A 20,690-nucleotide genomic window follows, 5' to 3' on the forward strand; every position below is an offset into this window, starting at 1 on the left:
GAGGGAGACACAGAATCTGAAACAGGCTCCAGGCTCTCTGAACTGTCAGCACAGAGCCCGACGCGGGGCTCGAACTCACGAAGCACGAGGTCATGACCTGAGCCAAAGTCAGACGCACAAGCAACTGAGCCACCCAGGAGCCCCTCAAGATTTTATTGTTAAGTAACGTCTATACCCAAATTGGGGCTCAAACACACAACCCCAGGATCAAGAGGTGCGTGCTCCACCGACCGAGCCAGCCAGGTACCCCTTCGAGTCGGCATTTTTGAAACTGAGCATATACACGTCACCAACAGTAATCTTTAACGACTCCAGAGTAGAACGTGTACTGCTCTTGTTCTCCATTGCTTAACCTTTTGTGTGTTGCTTATGCCTGTAAAGATTTTGAGATGCTTCATCTTTTTGTATCTCTCAGTATTATTTAGAAGCTCATCTGTATTTTCAAGATATGAGGGGGGAACAAAGCCAAAGAAGGAGCCCTTATCTCGGCGGTGTGCAGTTGGAGGTTGAAGGGAATTCAGCAGACACTGCTAGGGAAGAATGCTAAAAATGGGCCTCCACAGAGGATTTTGTACGAGGCAGGAAGGAGTTTCAGAGGAGTAGAAAGGTGTGTGTACAGAAGCCATTGTACTTTGGAAAATGAACTTTCACACCGGTCATCTTTCATATTGGTTCTCCGTGAGCTCCCTGCCGACGAGAGCTGGATACTCAGAGCGCGTTCGGTGTGGTGTTCGGTTCTGCTGCAGCTTCAGTGGGGACTCTTGGCACGGCTGTCTTTCGCGTCACAGTGCCATCCTCATCTTGTGGTGACCGAACTTGGGCATAATGATAGGTATCATGGTTTTGTTTTCTCACTTGCTCAGAGAGAAATCAGACCTTGCCTCAAAGCCTGTTTTCTTTCAGTTCACTATGCACCTGCTCCGAAAACATTCTCAGACCATTGCTGTTCTCTCTGTTTGCTCCTTAACCGCGAGAATAAAGCAGCCTGGAAAATCAGCGCTGTTTTCTACTCCCCAGGTGGGTGAGACCACCCCCAAAGGGCTTTGGGGCATCTTCTTAGTGCCCTAGAAGAGAAGTCCTGTTCTCTGCCTTGGAGGGTTTTGAGACTAGTGGCTTCCTATCCTCCTCCTGGGAGGGATGGCGACAAGCCTACTGAGAGGCAATGAGCCCATCCGGGTGAATGAAAACAAAGCAGTGAGCATAAAATCTATTTACTAATCCCTATTTCTCTTTAAATTTTAGGAGAAACAGTATTTTTAGGAAGTTGCTGGGGCATTTTTTTTCTGAATTTGTGTTCCTTGAATCTAGCGATGTTTGGAAATGCACAAAAATGCGGCAGCACTGGTGAATGAGAATGGGACCGGCACAAATCAGGTGGATCAACACCAGCTTTTTGAAATGGTCCTGAGGGGATCTGAAACCTAGCTGTAGAATGATATAAAACAGAGTTACTGGAATTACTGGTACCCAACTTTTCTCAACTGTCAAATAGGGTAAATTCTTCATTCTCACATTGCATTGAATTATCCCTCTGTGAACAGAAAGAGCCACTTTTCCTGCTCTGTTTCCTCCTTTATGAAGCAGCACGAACCATGGAGACACTTAGCTCACTTAGTAATAGTCATGATAGCTGACACTGTTGAGTGTTTAGTATGCTCCAGGCACTTTCCCCCAGAGTGGCTGCCTTTCTCACTTAGGTGCATCAAACACCTTCTGAGTGGAACTGTAGGAAATTGGCAAGGAGAGGGAACTGTAGGAAATGGGCAAGAGCCTTTGACTTGGGAAGACCCAGTGGAAAGGAGGCCAGAGGATGGCATGCCAGCCCAGGTCCTCGGGTGAATCATCAGGTACCGAACTGTGGTTACTTTGAATGATCTATGCTCAGAAGTGGTTTTGGTCACCAAGTTTTTAATCATTAAAGAAAAAAATTATGAATTAGATTTCTAAGTGTTTATTTATTTTGAGAAAGAGAGAGAGAACGCAAGCAAGCAGGGGAGGGGCAGAGAGAGAGGGAGGGAGAGAATCGCAAGCAGGCTCCACATCATCAGTGCAGAGCCTGATGCGGGGCCCAAGCCCATGAACCGAGAGACCATGACCTGAGCCGAAACCGAGAGTCAGACGCTTAACCGACTGAGCCACCCAGGCGTCCCTCTAAATTAGATTTGACTTCTTCCGAAATATTTGTTTAATGGCTGGTGAAGACAGTGAAGATAAAGGAAGCTTTGGAGACTCATTGGGTCAGCCCACATCGCTCCTTAGTTCCTGGGAACTTTTGTCTTGTGAAGATGGAATGAGGTGACTCAGGGTCATAATGACTGTTTTCTGTACTCGGACTTTAGAGCTTCGCACACGGATGCATGTGTGTAACAATAAGCAAGCATTCCTACTTCTGCCTTTGAGGTAGATGTGTCACAGTGAGATGGGCCCAGACTTCCTGCACCCTCCTCCCGACTTAAGACGGAGACATTTCTGGAAATGGTGAAAATTCTCACAGGCCACACAAAATTAGCCACTGTCGCCATCTCAGAAAATTCTTACGAGGGGCGCCTGGGTGGCGCAGTCGGTTAAGCGTCCGACTTCAGCCAGGTCACGATCTCGCGGTCTGTGAGTTCGAGCCCCGCATCAGGCTCTGGGCTGATGGCTCGGAGCCTGGAGCCTGTTTCCGATTCTGTGTCTCCCTCTCTCTCTGCCCCTCCCCCGTTCATGCTCAGTTTCTCTCTGTCCCAAAAATAAATAAAAAACGTTGAAAAAAAAAAAAAATTTTAAAAAAAAAAAGAAAATTCTTACGAAAGCGTGTATCTGTCGGCAATAGAGGCCGTCCTTAATTTATGAAATTTGCTTTATTGGTGTACAGAAAGGGTCACTGTTTACCCATCCAGTCCTTCAAAGGTTAGGACATTTTATTTTGTCTATGGAAAGTCATGGAACTTTTAAGTAATCTTTAGGTTCAAAAATGGAAGAAATAAGGAAAAGAATAAAACCTTGTGATTAAAAAAATCCGGATAACAGACAATTAATGGAGGAATATATGCTAATAATGGAGAAGACAAGAAATATATGAAACACTGCCAGCCTCACTAATAAAAGAAATGAAAATCAAAACTGTCCATACATATAATTTTCATCTATCAAATTGGTAAAGATTTTTACAAGTGCTAATAATAGAACATGTTGAAAAGAAATGAAGGCACCCAGGGGGGGTGCCTGGGTGGCTCAGTGGGTTAAGCATCTGACTTCAGCTCAGGTCATGATCTCATGGTTTGTGGGTTTGAGCCCCGCTTTGGGCTCTGGGCTGACAGCTCAGAGCCTGGAGCCTGTTTTGGATTCTCGGTCTCCCTGTCTCTCTGGCCCTTCCCTGCTTGTGCTCGCTCTCTCTCTCTCTCTCTCTCAAAAATAAAATAAAAACATAAAAAAAATTTTTTTAAGAAAAGAAATGAAGTAGGTACTAATGGGAGAAGAAATGCTACCGCTGTGAGAAAACAGTTTAACAATATGTATCAAGATCATTAAAAGAGAAACCTTTGTATCTTCCATTCCAGTAATTGTACTGTAACACATGTATCCTGAGAAAATAATCTGAAATGACTACAAATGTTTAGTCTGTTAACCTGGTAGGATTTGTAACAGCGAAATTGGATGCAATTTAAATGTTTAACAATGAAAATTAGCTACACAGGTAATAGACCACACATAAAATGAAATATTCAACTATTAAAATTGCATTAGGAGAATATTTAATAATATGAGCAAATGTGAAAAGAGGATGTAAAACTACATATATACAGTAGGATCCCATTTTATTATTTTTTTCATTTGAGAGAGAGAGAGAATGTGAATGGGAGAGAGGAGCTGAGGGAGGGAGAGAGAGAGAGAGAGAGAGAGAGAGAGAGAGAGAGAATCTCAAACAGGCTCATGCTCAATATGGAGCCCAATCTGGAGCTCAATCCCATGAGCCTGAGATCATGACCTGAGCTGAAATCAAGGGTCAGATATTCGACCGATTGAGCCACTGAGGCACCCCAGTATGATCCCATTTTAGACACACACACACACACACACACACACACACACACACACAGAGGAAAAAAAGACTGGAAGCAAATTCCAAAATGTTAACTGGTTTCTTTGAGTACTATGGGTCATTTAAAAATTTATTTATATTTTCTAAACATTTCCATGTATGAATTTTTAATAAGGAAAAAGATATATTAAGTGAAGGAAGGAAACTATAAAAGGTAAGAGAAACTTAAGGAAATTACCCCCAGACAGTGTGATTCTGCCATAGGATCTCACTACAGCCCTATATATTTTTTCTTTTTTTTTTAATTTGAGCGAAAGAATGATGGGGTGGAGGAGCAGAGAGAGAGAGAGAGAGAGAGAGAGTGTCAGTCTCAAGCAGGCTCCACTCTAGGCTCAATCCCACAACCCTGAGATCATGACCCGACATCAATCAACTGAGCCATGCAGGTGCCTCTGTATTCTTTTGTCTCAACAAAACGCCCACTAATTCAACGTCATTTGGGTGAACAGCTCCTCTTTCTTTCAAAACAACATGTTTCTTCCTTCCATGTTGGTGAGATCATCTTATCGTGGGGAAGGGACAGAAGCCACTCAGGGTCCTGAGTGGGGAAATTGCAGGGCAGCCTAGCGGCAGGGGGTAGAGGCTGAGGCCGGAGTGCACCAGAGTAATGAAGCCCTCACCCCTCCATCATCTCTGAGGCCTTTCCTTTGAAGACTTGGAAATGAAGTCTGGTTAGTCACGCTATGAATTAAGTAGACGTTTGTGGGCTGGCCTGGCAGGATGCCATCAAGTATGATTGTATGGAAATGGTTCTCAAACCAAAATGCCTGTCCCCACCTAAGGACTTCAGAGCGCTGTGCACTTAAATTGGAGTGGGCCCGAATTAGGCCTCCTTCAGGAGGTCAGCTTCGTGAGGCTACTCTGTGTAAGGTGAGCCGGGCTGAAACGAACACCTGGGCTGCACGATTCAGGGGATAAATTCGTTTTCCTTCCACCGTGTCATCAGCTCAGATACGAATGTGAACTCCACGTGCGTGGAGAGCTTTGTCTGTTTGATCGCTCTCGTGTCACCGGCAGCCCTTGTCACGTGATGGGTAGAAGGTCTCTGTTGGATGACTGCTGTGCATCGGAGCCCTAGCGATGGCCCTGCTCACCAGGTAGCCATGCAGGCAGGGACACACACATAGTGTAAGCAGATAAAAGGATCGTAGAAAATATTTTTTATTTCTAGAAAGCAATTCCCTGTTTCGTGTCTCTCTTTTTGGCTGAGAAGACTGGCTGAGATGTTGTGTGTGGGGCCAGGTCAAGGGTAGGAAAGGCGGTGATGGCACAGGGTCAAGTTGGAGAAGCTAATCTGAAGGAAGACAGCCCCGGGGCTGGAGAGGGGCCGCGCTCAGCCTGGCAGGGGCTGTTGGCAGAAGTGGAGGTTATGCTAGCAGGCTGTTCTTGACCTTAGCCACAGTCCCCAGGCAGCTACTTATTTGCCTTGCCTAAAACACAACTGCCTCCTAGGAGCCAAGAGTAACAAGCAGCCTGGGCTCGGGGGGGGTTGGCTGTTTGTTTTATTTTATTTTTTATTTTTTTAATGGTGGTCGGGATGAGGCAGGGAGAGGCCATGGAGATATTTTTTTTCTTTCTTAACTCTGCCCATTTATCTTCCTGAGGGTGTCCTACAAAAATATAAACCACATGTAGTTCTTATACCTCAAATCTTTGTGGTTTGTTATTCCCAAACTAGTCATTACTTATTTGTTTTTTCTTTCACTGAAAAATAATTGACGTGCAATCTTGTAACCGTTTCAGGTGCACTAGTCGATATTTAAATGTAGTTGTGGAGTTGCTTTTTACATAAACCGCCAACTGATCAATCATACTGTCAGAATGGTCCTGAAGCAGAATAAAATGGTCCAAGGCTGAGTTAAGCAGTTCCATGAGGCAGGAGAAGGAGTCATGTGGTCAGCACTGAGCAAAGGGAACGAAACAAAACAAAAGCAAAACGTGTGCACGCACACACCCCTTGCGATCATGCCCTTTCCTGATCCTATGGCCCCTGCACCCATATTTGGAGTTGAGAGAACTACGTGCATGCACTTGGTCCCATAGGAATCACTTTCCATTGTCTTTCCCATGTCCTGGTAGGGTAGCCATCCCACCAGAGACAACCTGGACGTGTTTTCCCAACAGTCTGTTTTCCCAGGCATTTGGAGAATCCAGAGCAGCCAAATGGGAGGCAGAAAGTTCTTGGAGTAGCAGAATCCCCCCGGGAATCTGGGGTCACTGAAGTAGAATAAATTCTGTTTCAGCCAAGCCACTGAGAGAAGCAGAGTCAGCTAAGAAACAGGAGAAGGAAGCACCGTGCGTCTGTGACCTGTTTGGAAATAAGTGCACAATTCCCTCCCTGGACCGTAGGTGAGCGGCTGTGGTCCCCGTGGCCCCTTTCTCTCCCTCCTGGGCTAGATGAGCAGAACCATCAAACTGCATCCCTGACTATAAGCCCAGGAACAGTGGCCCTCAGCCTTGTCTGACTCTGCACCCACTCCACTATTTTCCAGTGCCGACTTCACGACCTTCAGTGAAACTGCATCAGTGAAATAATCTGACCTGACAGATAATTTCCTCCAAAATCTGTATTATCTTTACCTGCAATTAAAACGAGAACTAGGGGCGCCTGGGTGGCTTAGTCAGTGAAGCGTCTGACTCTCAACTGCAGCTCAGTTGTCATCTCACGGTTTGTGAGTTCAGGCCCCGAGCGGGGCTTCATGCTGGTGCTGCAGTCAGTTTGGGATTCTCTCTCTGCCCCTCCCCTACTCGTTCTCTCCTCTCTCTCTCTCTCTCTCTCTCTCTCTCTCTCTCTCTCTCTTTCTCTCCTTTCTCTTTCAAAATACATAAACTTTATTTATTTTTTTTTATTTATTTATTTTTTTTATTTTTTTAAAATTTTTTTTTTTTCAACGTTTTTTATTTATTTTTGGGACAGAGAGAGACAGAGCATGAACGGGGGAGGGGCAGAGAGAGAGGGAGACACAGAACCGGAAGCAGGCTCCAGGCTCCGAGCCATCAGCCCAGAGCCTGACGCGGGGCTCGAACTCACGGATCGTGAGATCGTGACCTGGCTGAAGTCGGACGCCTAACCGACTGCGCCACCCAGGCGCCCCTACATAAACTTTATTTAAAAAGGAGAGAGAAATAAAAGGAACATAATTTATTATTAAATAACTTCAATTTGTAAGGGATCGGATACAACTCATTAGCAAACAAAATGAAGTAATTGGCGGGGTGCTTACATCTCCACCTGTAACCACCGCACCTTCACACTAACTTGGATAAGGGCTAGAGAACTACGTACCTCCAGGGGCAATGCCTTTGGGCACGTGATCTGCCAAGAGGGGTGAAGACCTGTTAGTAAAACTGAGCAAAACATAGTATTTCATTTATAGGATGGTTGTGTTACTGGAACATTCAGGGGCTAATACAACAGTGCCATAATTACTTTGAGTTTATATTTAACATGGAGCCAAGGTCTGGGATCAGATCACTAGAAACACTTTCTTTCCTACATCAGTCTCTAAGAGGACCTTTGAAAATCGTATGGGACAATTCTTCACTTAGTGGGACAGCCGGGGACACTGCAAATTGTCTAGCGTCTCCGGTCCCCAGGTGTGAAGTCCCCAAAGGCCCCCCACTATTTTGACACCCACAAATGCCTCCATTTCCTGACCACATGCAGAGTGGTTGGGCGTGCCTTTTCCAGGTAACAGCTGCACCAGCCAGGCCTGGCTTCTGTGCAGTCAGGGGTCCCAGGGGAAGTCTTGGGTCATGGAGCCCTTCCTGCAGTGTTCAGATGGGTGACGTCAGGCCCAAAGGTGCAGAGTTACATAGGCTCTTGTTTCCCGAGTACCCCGTGGAAGGCTCTCCTGTCCCCGTGGTTTCTGTCCTTCAGCTACAGACACTGGGTAACCATCTAGAGAAGTCTGAATGAGGAACAATATGGCTATTGTCCCACCCCAGAAATAATCGTAAAGGCCCCAGCCTGGGCTTTATGCTTAATGATTAGCAACCAAAAGGAACCCAGGGCTATCCATATGGCAGTAGATTCTCCCTATTGTGTATACAAGTGGATACACAGCAGGATGTGAAAATGGGGCTTTCCACTAGTTTTCCCCTTGGGTTGAAAGAAATTTCTCTCTATATTTCACATGGGTTTTCCCCTTGGGGGCCACTTGTATTGGATGTTGGTGACCAACTGGGAAATTTTTGCATCTTAATTAAATTACCTAAGACGAGACAGTGCTTTCAAAGGAAACCTGAACGGTCTTTCCACACATAAAAAGCATTTGTCCGCCAAAGACATAAAATCAGTGATGTTCCAATTTCAGCATTTGTTGTTGTTATTTGCTGAGTATAAAACTGTCAAACTGGGGGCGCCTGGGTGACTCAGTTGGTTGGGTGTCCAACTTTGGCCTAGGTCTTGATCTCGCCGTTCCCAGTTCAAGCCCCACATTCGGGGTCTGTGCTGATGGCTCAGAGCCTGGAGCCTGTTTCAGATTCTGTGTCTCTCTCTCTCTCTCTCTCTGCCGTTCCCAACCCCCCCCCCCCCAATAAATAAACATTAAAAAAAATTAAAGAATAAAAACGTCCAACTGTCAGTGTAGAGAAACAGGGCCTTCTGTTTTGTCCTCAGAACCTAATGTACTGGACAGCTGGTCTTTGGGGATAAAATACTGATTGGTTGAGTATGAATATATGAAACCATTATGGGAATGTTCTTTCTGGATGGTGCTGGGTCTCTTTCTTCCCACTCCGGATGTGGTTCTCCTTTTCTTCTTACCAAGGGAGTCACCTTGCCATTTTTTAACTTAAGTAAGAGGCTCTGTCATATCCCTGACACTGGCAAATAGCCCTGCTTGAGAAAGAGCTGTTACATGTGTTGGCAGGTCCCCACGTTGTCTTTGTAAATGTCTGTCCTGTGTCACCACATGACAGGAGAAGTAAGAGCCTTCCCAGGACCTTTGGGAGGAACAAATCCAGCACAAACCTACCCCACCCTGGTGCTTCCCGACCTACACCCAAACCTGTGGCAGCCTAACCCCAACCTTAGGTTCAATGAGGGATGAAACTAAACTTGGACTTGGACACTTTTATTTAATTTTTTAATGTTTTTATCTATTTATTAAAATGTATTTTTAATATGTATTTATTTTTGAGAGAGAGAGTGCACGTGAGCGGGGAAGGGCAGAGAGAGAGGGAGACACTGAATCCGAAGCAGGCTCCAGGCTCTGACCTGTCAGCACAGAGTCCGACGAGGGGCTTGAACTCATGAACCCTGAGATCATGACCTGAGCCGAAGTTGAACACTTAACTGACTGGGCCACCCAGGCTCCCCTAATTTTTTTTTAATGTTTTAAAATTTATTTTTGAGACAGAACGCTCGAGCAGGGGAGGGACAGAGAAAGCAGAGGCTGGGGTGGGCGGGCGGGGGGCAGACAGAGGATCCAAAGCAGGCTCCACACTGGCAACAGCAAGTCCAATGTGGGGCTCATGATCTGAGCCGAAGTCTGACGGTCAACTGACTGAGGCACCCAGGTGCCCCTGGAGTTGGATGCTTTTAAAATCCATTTACAACTATTTTTCAAGCCCCAGTGATATGCCAGATAGTGATCTAAAGCAGCTGGGGGGACAGCAGTGAACAAGGCCAACACTATGCTCCATAGGCTCCTTCTCTAGTTGGAAAAGCAGACCATGCACAGGCAACACAGAATGTGAACAGGTGAGGGGAGCAAGCCACAAAACCAGGAGAAAATGGTCCTAAATGCCCTAGGACAAGGGATGGGGGACGGGGTGGAGCAGTGGTCCAGGAAGCAGATCAGTGGGCGAGTGTCAGGTCCCCATGGGCCTTGCTAGTCACTTCAGGGACTCTAGATTTTACCTGGTGAACAGTGGAAAGCCACGGAGGCTTTTGAGTCTGTGGATCTTTTCTGAGCCCCCACTTTGAAGGTATCATATGCAGTATATCTTGGCTGAGGATTCAAGTCCTGTGCTAGGATTGTCAGCGCTAAGAGTCTAGGAAGGAGAAGCCAACTGGGGTCTTTAATTCTTCTGGCCACAAGCCCGAGAAGTTTTAAGAGATGGCTCCAAGCAGGACAAACTCTTGTTAGCCCTGAATCTAGAGCCCGGGGCTGTGTCTGGGCAGCCCCGAGACTTCCCCAGGACTGACTTTGATTATGTGTGAAAGTGTCATCAGTGTATCCTACCGAGGAAAAGGAGGAGTAAAATAGGGGCTCCTTCCCACCAGGCTGCACCATCTAGAGCTGTGTTGTCCAGTATGGTAGTGGCTCTTGAGCATCTGAAATGTTGCCAGTGTAAAATATATATTTTTGAAGACTTAGTCAAAGAAAAGAATGCAAAATGCCTAGTTAATACTTTTTATTATGAGGACATGTTATAATGATATTTTTGAAATAGTGTGTTAAGTAAATTACTATTTTTTTAATGTTTATTTATTTTTTGAGAGAGAGAGAGAGAGAGAGAGAGACCGAGCACAAGAGGGGGAAGGGCAGAAAGAGAGGGAGACACAGAATCCAAAGCAGGTTCCAGACTCTGAGCTGTCATCAGAGCCTGACGTGGGGCTCAAACTCAGGAGCAGCAAGATCATCACCTGAGCCCAAGTCGGACACTCAACCTACTGAGCCACCCAGGCACCCCTAAATATATTATTATAATTTCCCATTTTAAACTCTTTATAACGTAGTTGGTAGAAAAATATAGAACTGCCTGTACAGCTCCAATATGGTGTGATACCCAGCGTACAATGGCGGCGGGGAGAACAGTAGAGGAATCTTGTGGTTAAATTCCCATTTGGGCAAGGAGAGAATGAGACATCAGTTGCCAGTCTCTAGAATATTTTATAACCCACCAGGCAAGTTCTCCCCATGCTGTCAGTGGGATGAGAACTTTGGCCAGCCAGTGGCTTATCCTGCTTCTGCTCTCTGCGAGGATCTTCCGTTTCTGCCGTCTTCCAGAGCCATCTCAAAGAGCAGGCCTCCCCCTATTCCTCAACCCACCTATTGTCATCAGGAATCTAGGGATTGCCTTAGGGTTTGAGCAATCATAATATGTTTTTTTGTTTTTAAATTTATTTATTTATTTTGAGAGAGAGAGAAAGTGAGAGCAGGGGAGGGGTGGAGAGAGGGAGAATCTCAAGCAGGCTCCTCCCTGCTCAAACTCATGAAACTGTGAGATCATGACCTGTGCTGAAATCAAGAGTTGGTTGCTCAGCTGACTGAGCCACCCAGGCAGGTACCCCAATCATAATCTGTTTTTAACTAGTTTTGGACTTTATCCTCTAGTGTAGTGCCCTTAAAAATTTGGTAGGTGTCTCCAATCCCTGAACTCCATGTAACCAAAACTCAAGATTGTGTTGAGTCATAGTCTTTGTTTTCATTTTTGTTTTTAGTATTTATTTACTTATTTATTTTGAGAGAGAGAAAATGCTCACATGTGCATACACAAGCTAGGGAAGGGCACAGAGAAGGAGAGAGAGAATCCCCAGCAGGCTCAGCACGGAGCCCAACCCAGGGCTCGATTTCACAACCAGGAGATCATGACCTGAGCTGGAATCAAGAGTGGGACACTTAACTAACTAAGCCACCCAGGGGCCACAAGTCATAGTCTTTAAATGTGGGACCAAGTCTGGGCACTTCTGTCTCCCACCAAATGAACCATCCTCCACTCTCCAACTTTGTGGCCTCAATCTTAGTCTCTGATTAGGTACAATTTGAAACAATGGCCTGAGCTGGTAGAACCATTCATAATGTACTCCTCGCTCTTGAAATGGATCCCAGTGTATCACAAAGAAAGTAACTGGCCGTATGTTCAGATGAGAGGACCTAACAGAATGTCTTTGGAGGGACACTGGGGTATCGGGCTTCTGTGTTCCAGATGTATTTCTTGATAGGGTTCTTACCTTTCGACCCTACTTTATCCAATGTTAGCATAGCATAGAAATTTTGAGTTTTCCAAACCACAAGGTTCCAGATTATTTGACCCTCAACCATCTTCGTTACAGATCACAGGCAAAAAAAAAAGGCCTCTAACAGAGAGTTGTATTTTTTGCCTCTCTGTGCCTTCAGTAAGCTTCAGCCTAAATTATCTCTCTTCTGTGGTTCTTACTGAAGACTGCAAGAAACAGCCCACACATGCCAACATTCTACAGGTTTCCTCCAGATCCTCTAGTGGTGTACCATCAGTAGGCTCATGGACGTATTGGGCCAAGGATTCAACAGGTGGCAGTGGTGGTGTTTGCCATCACATAACAAGGACGCCAACTAGCCCAGGAGAGCCTGCACTAGCCTGCACCTGACCTTAAATCGGTACCCGCGCATTTTAGGGTTAGCCACATGCAACACTCGCTTCTAGCACCGATTTCCACATCCCAAGAGTGTTTGTATTGCCAATGATAGAAAACCTGACTGTCCTATCTCAAACAAAATAGAGAATTTGTTTGTTAGTATAAAATAAAAGCCCAGAAACAGGACTAACCTGTGGTACAGATGTATTCAACCAACAGGATCAGTAGCTGATTTTCCCCCACCCCCAGTTCCCCACTCGTTGGTTTCACTTTCAGACCTCATGTCGTCAAAGGATGAGTGTGGCTGTTCCAGCCCCCATATCCTCACAGATCCAACGCCAGCCCATCCAGCCGAAATGGCCTCGCCTCAGACCACAAGCTCCCTTGGTTTTAATGAGTTCACTGGCCGTCACTAAAAAAGCATGTGGGGCCAACTGAATGCAAGGTTCTGATTAGCTGACCCTGAATCACATGCTCTTCCTGTCTCTGCAGTGGGAGCACACGCCTCAGACCCACAGCTCTGAGAGTGAGGGAGAGAGGGGTCTCCAAACAAAAATTGAAGGGCATCAGTATAAGTAGGATGAATGAATGCCAAGCTGCCAAAACGTATGGAAATATATTGCAAATTTGCCCCCAGTAAGATTACACTAATTTATATTGATAGGGTGTAGAATGGTACAAAACTTGTTTTTAATTTCCCTGTATTTCTGAGATTATTTTTACATGATCAGACCTCTGGGGTGGTTAAGCATCCAATTCTTGATTTTGGCTCAGGCCATGATCTCACAGTTCATGGGTTTGAGCCCCGCATCAGGCTCTGTGCTGACAGCATGGAGCCTGCTTGGGATTCTCTCTCCCTCTTTCTCTGCCCCTCCCCATTCACACACACTCTCTTTTTCAAAATAAATAAATAAACTTAAAAAAATAAATTCGATCAAACCTGTGTAACTGTGCTCATTATTTTGGGGGAAGAGGGAAATGTCTTTGTTTCTGCTGTTTTAAATCATGTAATTCTCATATTTTAACATTTTGAAAGTAGATTTCGTCACACAATAAATGCGCACATTTAATCTGGTATGGTTTCTCTTTCCCCCTAACAAGCTATAAGGGAGGGCATGTTGCTATTGAGGAAGGTGTTTGAGAATTGAGGAACCAGTATTCTAAAACATCTTTCTACTATCAGGGCAAAAACTATACTATAACAGGTAGTCATGGAAACACGACTTGGAAAACCAGAATTATAAGCAAACAAGGCTTCTCATATCTTATACATGTTGCTGTTCCCCTGATTCATTCTGTGTTGATTTGGGGTTGCCACGGGAGGGTCATGGGCTGTGGTCCTTTACTGCTTTTCCCAGACTGGTAAAAACTGTGCTGTTGTTTTATAATCTTCTGTCTGTTTGTGGTGGTGTTTTGTTTTGTTTTGTTTTCCTGTACATTAATATGGAGGATTCTTTACCTGATTGGTTCAAGAGCTTATTGATTTTGTTTTACTCTACCGTTAAGCTCAGTTGGTCTGTGTTTTGAATGGGGGTGAAATACACATTTAAAATTATCAGGGCGCCTGGGTGGCTGGGTTGGTTCAGTGTCCTACTTCGGCTCAGGTCATGATCTGACCTGAGTGGTTCGTGAGTTCGAGCCCTGCATGGGGCTGTGTGCTGACAGCACGCAGATTCTGTCTCGTCTCTCTGCCCCTCCCCTGCTCACGCTCTATCTCTTTCTCTCTCAAATATAAAACAAAACATAAAAAAAAAATTTTTTTTTAATTCTCTTTGAAGTCCAGAACTATGATTGTCTTTCTTTGCTGTGGATTTTTAATCCATTTACCTTTGGCCTTGGATTATAATAATGGCCCCGACAGCAACACAAATCGTACCCTCCCTCACCTTCTTCCCTCCATACCACAGCCTTCTCCCTACACCTTTTCTTTCTGCTGTCTCCTTATGCTTATAGAAAGGAAGTAAGTGAAATCCTCCTTCAGAACCTAAAATGAAGCTTACGGCGGTAATGACACTGGACTGCAGAGCAGGAGACCAGGCTTGTGGCTCCTGCTCTGCTGCTGCCAGCCGTGTGATACGAGCAGGTCGCTTAGCCTCCCTGGACCCCCATTTCCTCATCTGTAAGTGACAGTGAGAACTTCGATCTCTGCAGTCTCATGCGGTCTTAAATTTCCTTCTTTCAAGAAGCTGATACCCATCTGAGACCGCTCACTGAGGAGGAAGGGCAGGAAGCACCTTCACATCCCACACTTGTGTGTCATCATTGCAGTGTGGCCTTCAAGTCTCCTGTAGCCCTCGATGCAGCTGGAACTCTCCCCAGTCCACCACACAACCTCTCCCTGATCTTTTCTGGCCTCATTTCCTTTATCTTATTTCTTCCTCTCCCTTTCTGATCGGATTGTTTACTTTTGACTTTTTAAGCCCATTTTTCTCTCCCTACTGCCCAATTACATAAGCTACCTGCACTGCATCCACTGGTGGGCTAACAGGCTTTGCTGAAGATCTGTGGCATCCTTCCTCTGGAAAAGTTCCCGTTACATGTCCTTTTTTTTTTTTTTTTTGAGACAGAGAGAAAGAGACAGCACATGAGCACATGCGTGGGCATGCCTGTGTGCACAAGCAGGGGAGGGGCAGAGGGAGAAAGAAAAAGAATCGCAAGCAGGCTCCACGCCCAACGTGGAGACCAACGCAGGGCTCAGTCCTACTACCCTGGGATCATGACCTGAGCCGAAGTCAAAAGCTGGACACTCAACCGACCGAGCCACCTTAGAAAGTTCCCTTTTAACTTGAACTTTCCCAAGAAGAGGGTGCAAGTCTCGTCTTGGCATTTCTTACTCACTATTTGAGAGGAAACAATCTGAAGCTCTTAAGGGAATGTTATATTATGGAAGAATTTTTAGGAGATATTGATTTTTTTTTTCACTCAACACATTTACTGAGCACCTACCAAGTGTCAGAGGCTGTTGTAGATGCTGAGGTGACCATAGGAAAGAAGGTCCCCGTCCTCATGGAGTTTAAATTCTAGTGGGGACGCACAAGTACATAAACCATTAAATAAAAGAATGTCAAGTGGGGACATGTGCTGTGCATAAAAGAAAATAGGCACAGAGATGGGGCATGAGGAGGAGGATTTTTGCTGACAACTGAAGAATGAGAAGGAACCAGGAGATGAGTGTAGGAGGGGGGAGAGGAGGGCTTACAAGTGTAAGGCCCCAAGATGCAAATGAGCTCAATGTGTTTAAGGAACAGAAAGAACTGGAAGGTAAATTAGCAAGAAGGGCTGTTACTTGAGAGGAGGTCAGAGGGCTAGGGCAGGGCCAGATATTGTGGGGTTTTATGGGCCCAGGGAAAGAATCTGGACTTTCTAGGTGAAATGGGAAACCACTGCAGGATTTTAAGCAGGGGAGGAACATTATCTGATTTATGTCCTAGGGTACCTAATAGATACCTCATAAATGTGTCCAAAGTTGACTGTATTTATAAGTTTTCATTAAAGATGAAAACAGACCTGAAATCTAGACACCTACTCCCTTGTGCGTCTTGGGGGCTGAAGCCTTCTAAGTGATTCTCCCTAACAATTGAACCATCCCTGACGGATGGGAATGGACGGGACTGCCTGTGTACTGAGCAGTTGTGGGTGTATCTGTGTGCGTGTGTGTCTTTGCGATGCCTTACTTAGAGACCTTCAAAATAATTCTGAAAATACAGAGAGAAATCATCACAATCCCCATGTTCCCTTTTTAGACCTAGTTAGACTATACTTAGACTTCCCTAAGGTTCACTCAAGCATTTACTTGGTAGCTGACCACGTTTTCTATTTTCCTGAGGTTAGTGGAGAGGGAAGGAGATGCCAGCAGCAGGCCTCCACCTCTGTCTGGTGCCCCATACCTGCATGTATTTATTCCCATACTGCATGTCCCCTGGACTCTAGATCCTATATTAGGCAAGACCGATGCACTCCTGCCTTTAGATGACTCCAGGCAAAGTGGAGGACTCTCCATTACTAATCCTTGAGTGCTCTACTTCCAGGAATTTTGCCACGGCCCAGCGTCATAAAACTCTACTCATACAGCTAGATTCATATCACAAAGAATTTAGAGTCTGAAAGAGCCTTAGACATCAACTATCCCAGTACTCCTCAGTAGGAGCACTGTCAGTATCTTGGGTAAGACCATCCAAAGCATCATAGGAAATTCCACATTCTGGGCTCTACCCAAGAATCCCACAGGGCTCCCCATTCCAACCCACTGCTTCTCACCCCCGACTAAAAATGAATCCACACATTTCCACCCGCCTCCTGAATTGAGAACCACTGGTCTACCCAGTCCTGTCATTTTACAGGGAAGGGAATATTAGGCAACTTGTGGTCTTTTCATGCCTTTTCCTTCTGAACCCAGCAGAATCAGGATGCAAAGTTCTAATTTTACAATGAAGTTAGTTTCTGAAATATGCCTCTGTTTTTCATTCTTTCTACAGATATGTTTTTGTTTTCAAAGTTTTTCTTCTCAGAGTTACATGCTATGTGTTGCAAGTATAAGTCTGAACCTTTCAGATGGATCAAGCAAGAATTATGAGCATTTTCAGATTATTTATACATAACTCAAGATTTTGGCATAGTATTTTCTACATGTGGCCCGTTGCCTATCCACTTCTTAGAGACCTTTAATAACGAGAAATCTGCCTTTCCTCATTCTGCACTCATTATCTCTGCTTTCGTCGAGCATCTTCTGGGAGAGTTATTGTTATCCCATTAAGTATGAAGGGCAGAAACAAAACATTTTTGAACAGAAAGCTCTGGATCTTCATATGACTTGAGCTGAGTATCATTTATCCTGTCTTGGGCACCAGAATCACATTTTAGAACTCATTTGCCTTCATACACCTGACCAGCTCTCTTCACCTGCATCTCTGACTTTCTCTCTACACACTTGAATGCTCTGTAGATGAGGAAGAATCACTTACCCTAATCATTGGTGTAGCTGAGAGCTTCTAGTGCTTGGGTGACTCTTTTCCTTAATACTAAATGGTAGAGTCAATGAAAGTAATACCGAACGATATAGTCCTTGAGAGTAATACTTTCAAGCGGCATTTTCCTGAAGGAATCTCAGGCTCTGTGAACAATTATAATTGTGCAGGTGTCCAGAATAACATTGGCCTGCCAACTGGATGGACATCCTGATCTCTTGTGACTGTACCAAACAGATTTGTTATACCTTGTGGAAAGAGAAACACTTAATTTTTTAATTTAGGGTTGTTGTTTTTTTTGTTTGCTTGCTTCTTAAGTAAAACCAATCTAGTTTCTTTTTCTGAAGCAAAGGAGGAAGGAACAAACAACAAATTAATCAGACAGGAAGCGAATAACCACAGAAAGACGTCTGCCTCTGACTCAGTATGTCACATTTAACAAGAGGCCAGAACTTATCCAAAATGGCTGTTTAAAAACGACCCCACACTTGCGTTAGAAGATGATGCCTTTTTCAGGGACCGTTTTCTCTCTGGGCTCACATCTTGCTTGTCTGTCTACCTGTGTCCCCGATCATGCCTTCCTACGGTATCCTCTAACGGTAAGAAAAATTATATTCAAACTAAATGTATTTCCTTTATCAGCTAGAGGGAAGAACTAAATGGCTTTTAGTGGGCCATAGTATGTTGGGATAGTTTGATTTCTCAGTAGAAGACCACGTAATCGATTCCTGTTGCACAGAATGCTAGTTTCAACACTATTGTGACTGTGGGCAATTTGTAACTTGTGTTTTGTGCCAAAAAATAAGCGAGATTTTCAGTAGAATTTTTCCTGACCCCTGGACAAGTTTGAATCTACAAGAATTTTTTTTTTTCCCATTTAAAATAAAGGTTGATGTCTGTAAGTATATCCTTTCGGTGTATGGTACAGTTGTCCACATGCTGCTTTTGAGTGATCGCTTTGGCAAGCAGCAGTTAGGTGCTTTTAACGTAAAGGGAGTCATTGGAAACTTCAAAGGAAAGTACCATGGAACTAAGCTGTTGCCATTCTATTGCTACAGATATGTCACTTAAGTTCAAATCCCAAATTAAACCATTTCAAAGAGGAGTATTTTAGGAAAAAGACAGTCTGTCTTTAGAACCTTTCTATTTAACACCTTAAATACTGCTAACCAAATTTTGTAGCATTCATTATAACTATTTACAGTTAATATGATTAACACTTTGTCATAAAATACTGTAATTTAAAATTTTCAAGCAATGTACCTAGAGACCTATAGAACAGGATTAAGGAAACTTTGTATAAAAAAAACATTTTCCCCCCTGTGGGGCACATATGAAAAAGTGACCTGACATATTCCTTTTTCCCCATGGAGAAACATAAAATAAAGCTTGAAAATATTAAGAGGGCCCATACAACTTTAGTTGGACAATAAGGACAGGTTCTTGTAAATAATTTAATGGTATAAGTAATGTGTGCAGTAGGAAATGGAGAAGTGGTAAAATGGAGAAAAGGTTCAGGAAGATTGTGATTAAGAAAAGTAGAACAGGGGGTGCCTGGGTGGCTCAGTTGGCTGAGCGTCCAGCTTCGGCTCAGGTCATGATCTCACCATTTGTGAGTTTGAGCCCCACGTTGAGCTCTGTGCTGACAGCTCAGAGCCTGGAGCCCGCTTCAGATTCTGTGTCCCCCTCTCTCTCCACCCCACTCCTGCTTGTGCTCTGTCTCTCTCTGTCTTTCAAAAATAAATAAACATAAAGAAAAAATTAAAAAGGAAAAAAGAAAAGTAGAACAGCTTGGTACACAGAATGACAGATAAGTGAAAAGGCAAGAGAAAGAAGAAGACAGGATAGTGAGAGAGGGAGGTGAGAGGCTGGAAAGGCTGGTCAGTCAGTGTGGAAGCCACATCCTTCCAATTCATTTGGATTGTGGGTCTTAAGTGTTACCCATTAACTTCATAAAGTTATGCTGCTTCTGAACTGGCACATCATCTAGTCAAAACCCTTCCTTTTGTAGTCTAAAGAGGTTTAAATGATTTCTCTAGAATCCCAATCAGGCTTTTTGCTGTTCTTTGAAAAGTTCATACATGAGTTCATTGTTCACAGCTCTTTAATTACTCTAATATTTAAACTTTTAAGGATCATACAGACACCGGATAAAGTGCAGTGTTCCGAGAACTGTCCATGATAAAAAGGATTCCCTGGGGTCCAGCAGCAATCTCACTCTGCTCATTGATGAAATCAGATTCTAGATGTGGCCCATAGGCTGGAAGTTGTCCAGCCTATGCTAAAATGTAAGAGGAAGTGAGCTCCCTAATTTCTGGAGCTTTCAAGTTTTATGCCCTTTGGAAGTCTGCTTAACATTTCATGAACATGTCATTTTACTTTGTAAGTTTCTGGCTGTTTAAATTGTGAAACATTTCGCTTTTGTTTAATTAAATTGCCATACATTTATGTCTTGTTGAAAAGAGCATTTCTCTTGAACTATCATAAATACCTCTGTCTGTATTTTGCAACCCTCACTCCTAAAAATTAAAACTGAAAAAAATACTAGAATAAGGAATGCCTTAATTAGTATGCTTTTTCTGAGAAATTTAAAATGCACTCTATACACATCTCCCTTCACCATTCATTTGTAATATGGAGGTTTGCATGGATATGGACATGTGGGCTAAGGTTTCAATCAACTCCTGGTTTCTTTCTTATGGTTAAATAGAGCGGGGAGACAGTAGCATTTATTGAGCACTTGCTACATGTTAGGCTTTTTTACTTCTTTTATTTTTAACAAAATAGTGAATATTGTTACGCATTTGCCTTATTTCACTCTTGAATAAAATGGATTTAGTCTAAACTGGATTTAGACTATGCAATTTGCCCAAGGCCACCTAACAACTAAATGTGAAGTTTTCTATAATTTCAAGAGCTTCTTTCATAAATGCAGTGTAGAGGCCACTAGGTGCCCTCTTGCAGTTGTAAGACTCTGAGATTACAAATGCTTTGTTTTAAATGTCACAGCAACAGGGGCACCTGGGTAGCTCAGTCGGTTGAGTGTCTGACTCCTGATATTGGCTCAAGTCATGACCTCCTGGTTCGTGGGTTCGAGCCTCACATCGGGCTCATGGGTCATGCATTCCAGCCCCACATAGCTTCAGATATCTGTCTCCCTCTCTGCCCCTCTCCCACTCACGCATGCTCGCTTCTCTGTCTCTGTCTCTCTCTCTCAAAAATAAACAAACATTTAAAAAAAGGTTTAAAGGGGACACCTGGGTGGCTTAGTCGGTTAAGCGTCCGACTCTTGGTTTTGACTCAGGTCATGATCTCACTTTGCACTGACAGTGCAGAGCCTGCTTGGGATTCTCTCTCC

General features: G+C 44.2%; 1 protein-coding gene and 1 long non-coding RNA gene across 8 annotated transcripts in view; one reads left to right on the forward strand and one right to left on the reverse strand.

Moving 5' to 3' along the window:
• The window catches only part of WIPF1 (WAS/WASL interacting protein family member 1), a 124,871-nt gene that overhangs the window by 64,514 nt on the left and 39,667 nt on the right, over positions 1 to 20,690 (forward strand). For 2 of the 6 annotated variants that reach the window (XM_058713571.1, XM_058713547.1), the window contains exon 1: positions 17,716 to 17,931. The exons of 3 other annotated variants lie outside the window; for them this stretch is intronic. The gene's annotated coding sequence lies outside the window, so the exon portion shown is untranslated. Of the gene's footprint in view, positions 1 to 6,324; positions 6,431 to 17,715; positions 17,932 to 20,690 lie in introns of those variants that run through there. One more of the 6 variants, XM_058713581.1, reaches the window with a different exon arrangement.
• LOC131502695 (uncharacterized) overlaps positions 1 to 20,690 on the reverse strand; it is a 126,596-nt gene that overhangs the window by 14,868 nt on the left and 91,038 nt on the right. The gene's annotated exons all lie outside the window — the stretch shown is intronic.

This window comes from Neofelis nebulosa, chromosome 2, assembly GCF_028018385.1.
Source record: "Neofelis nebulosa isolate mNeoNeb1 chromosome 2, mNeoNeb1.pri, whole genome shotgun sequence".
Taxonomy (NCBI): domain Eukaryota; kingdom Metazoa; phylum Chordata; class Mammalia; order Carnivora; family Felidae; genus Neofelis; species Neofelis nebulosa.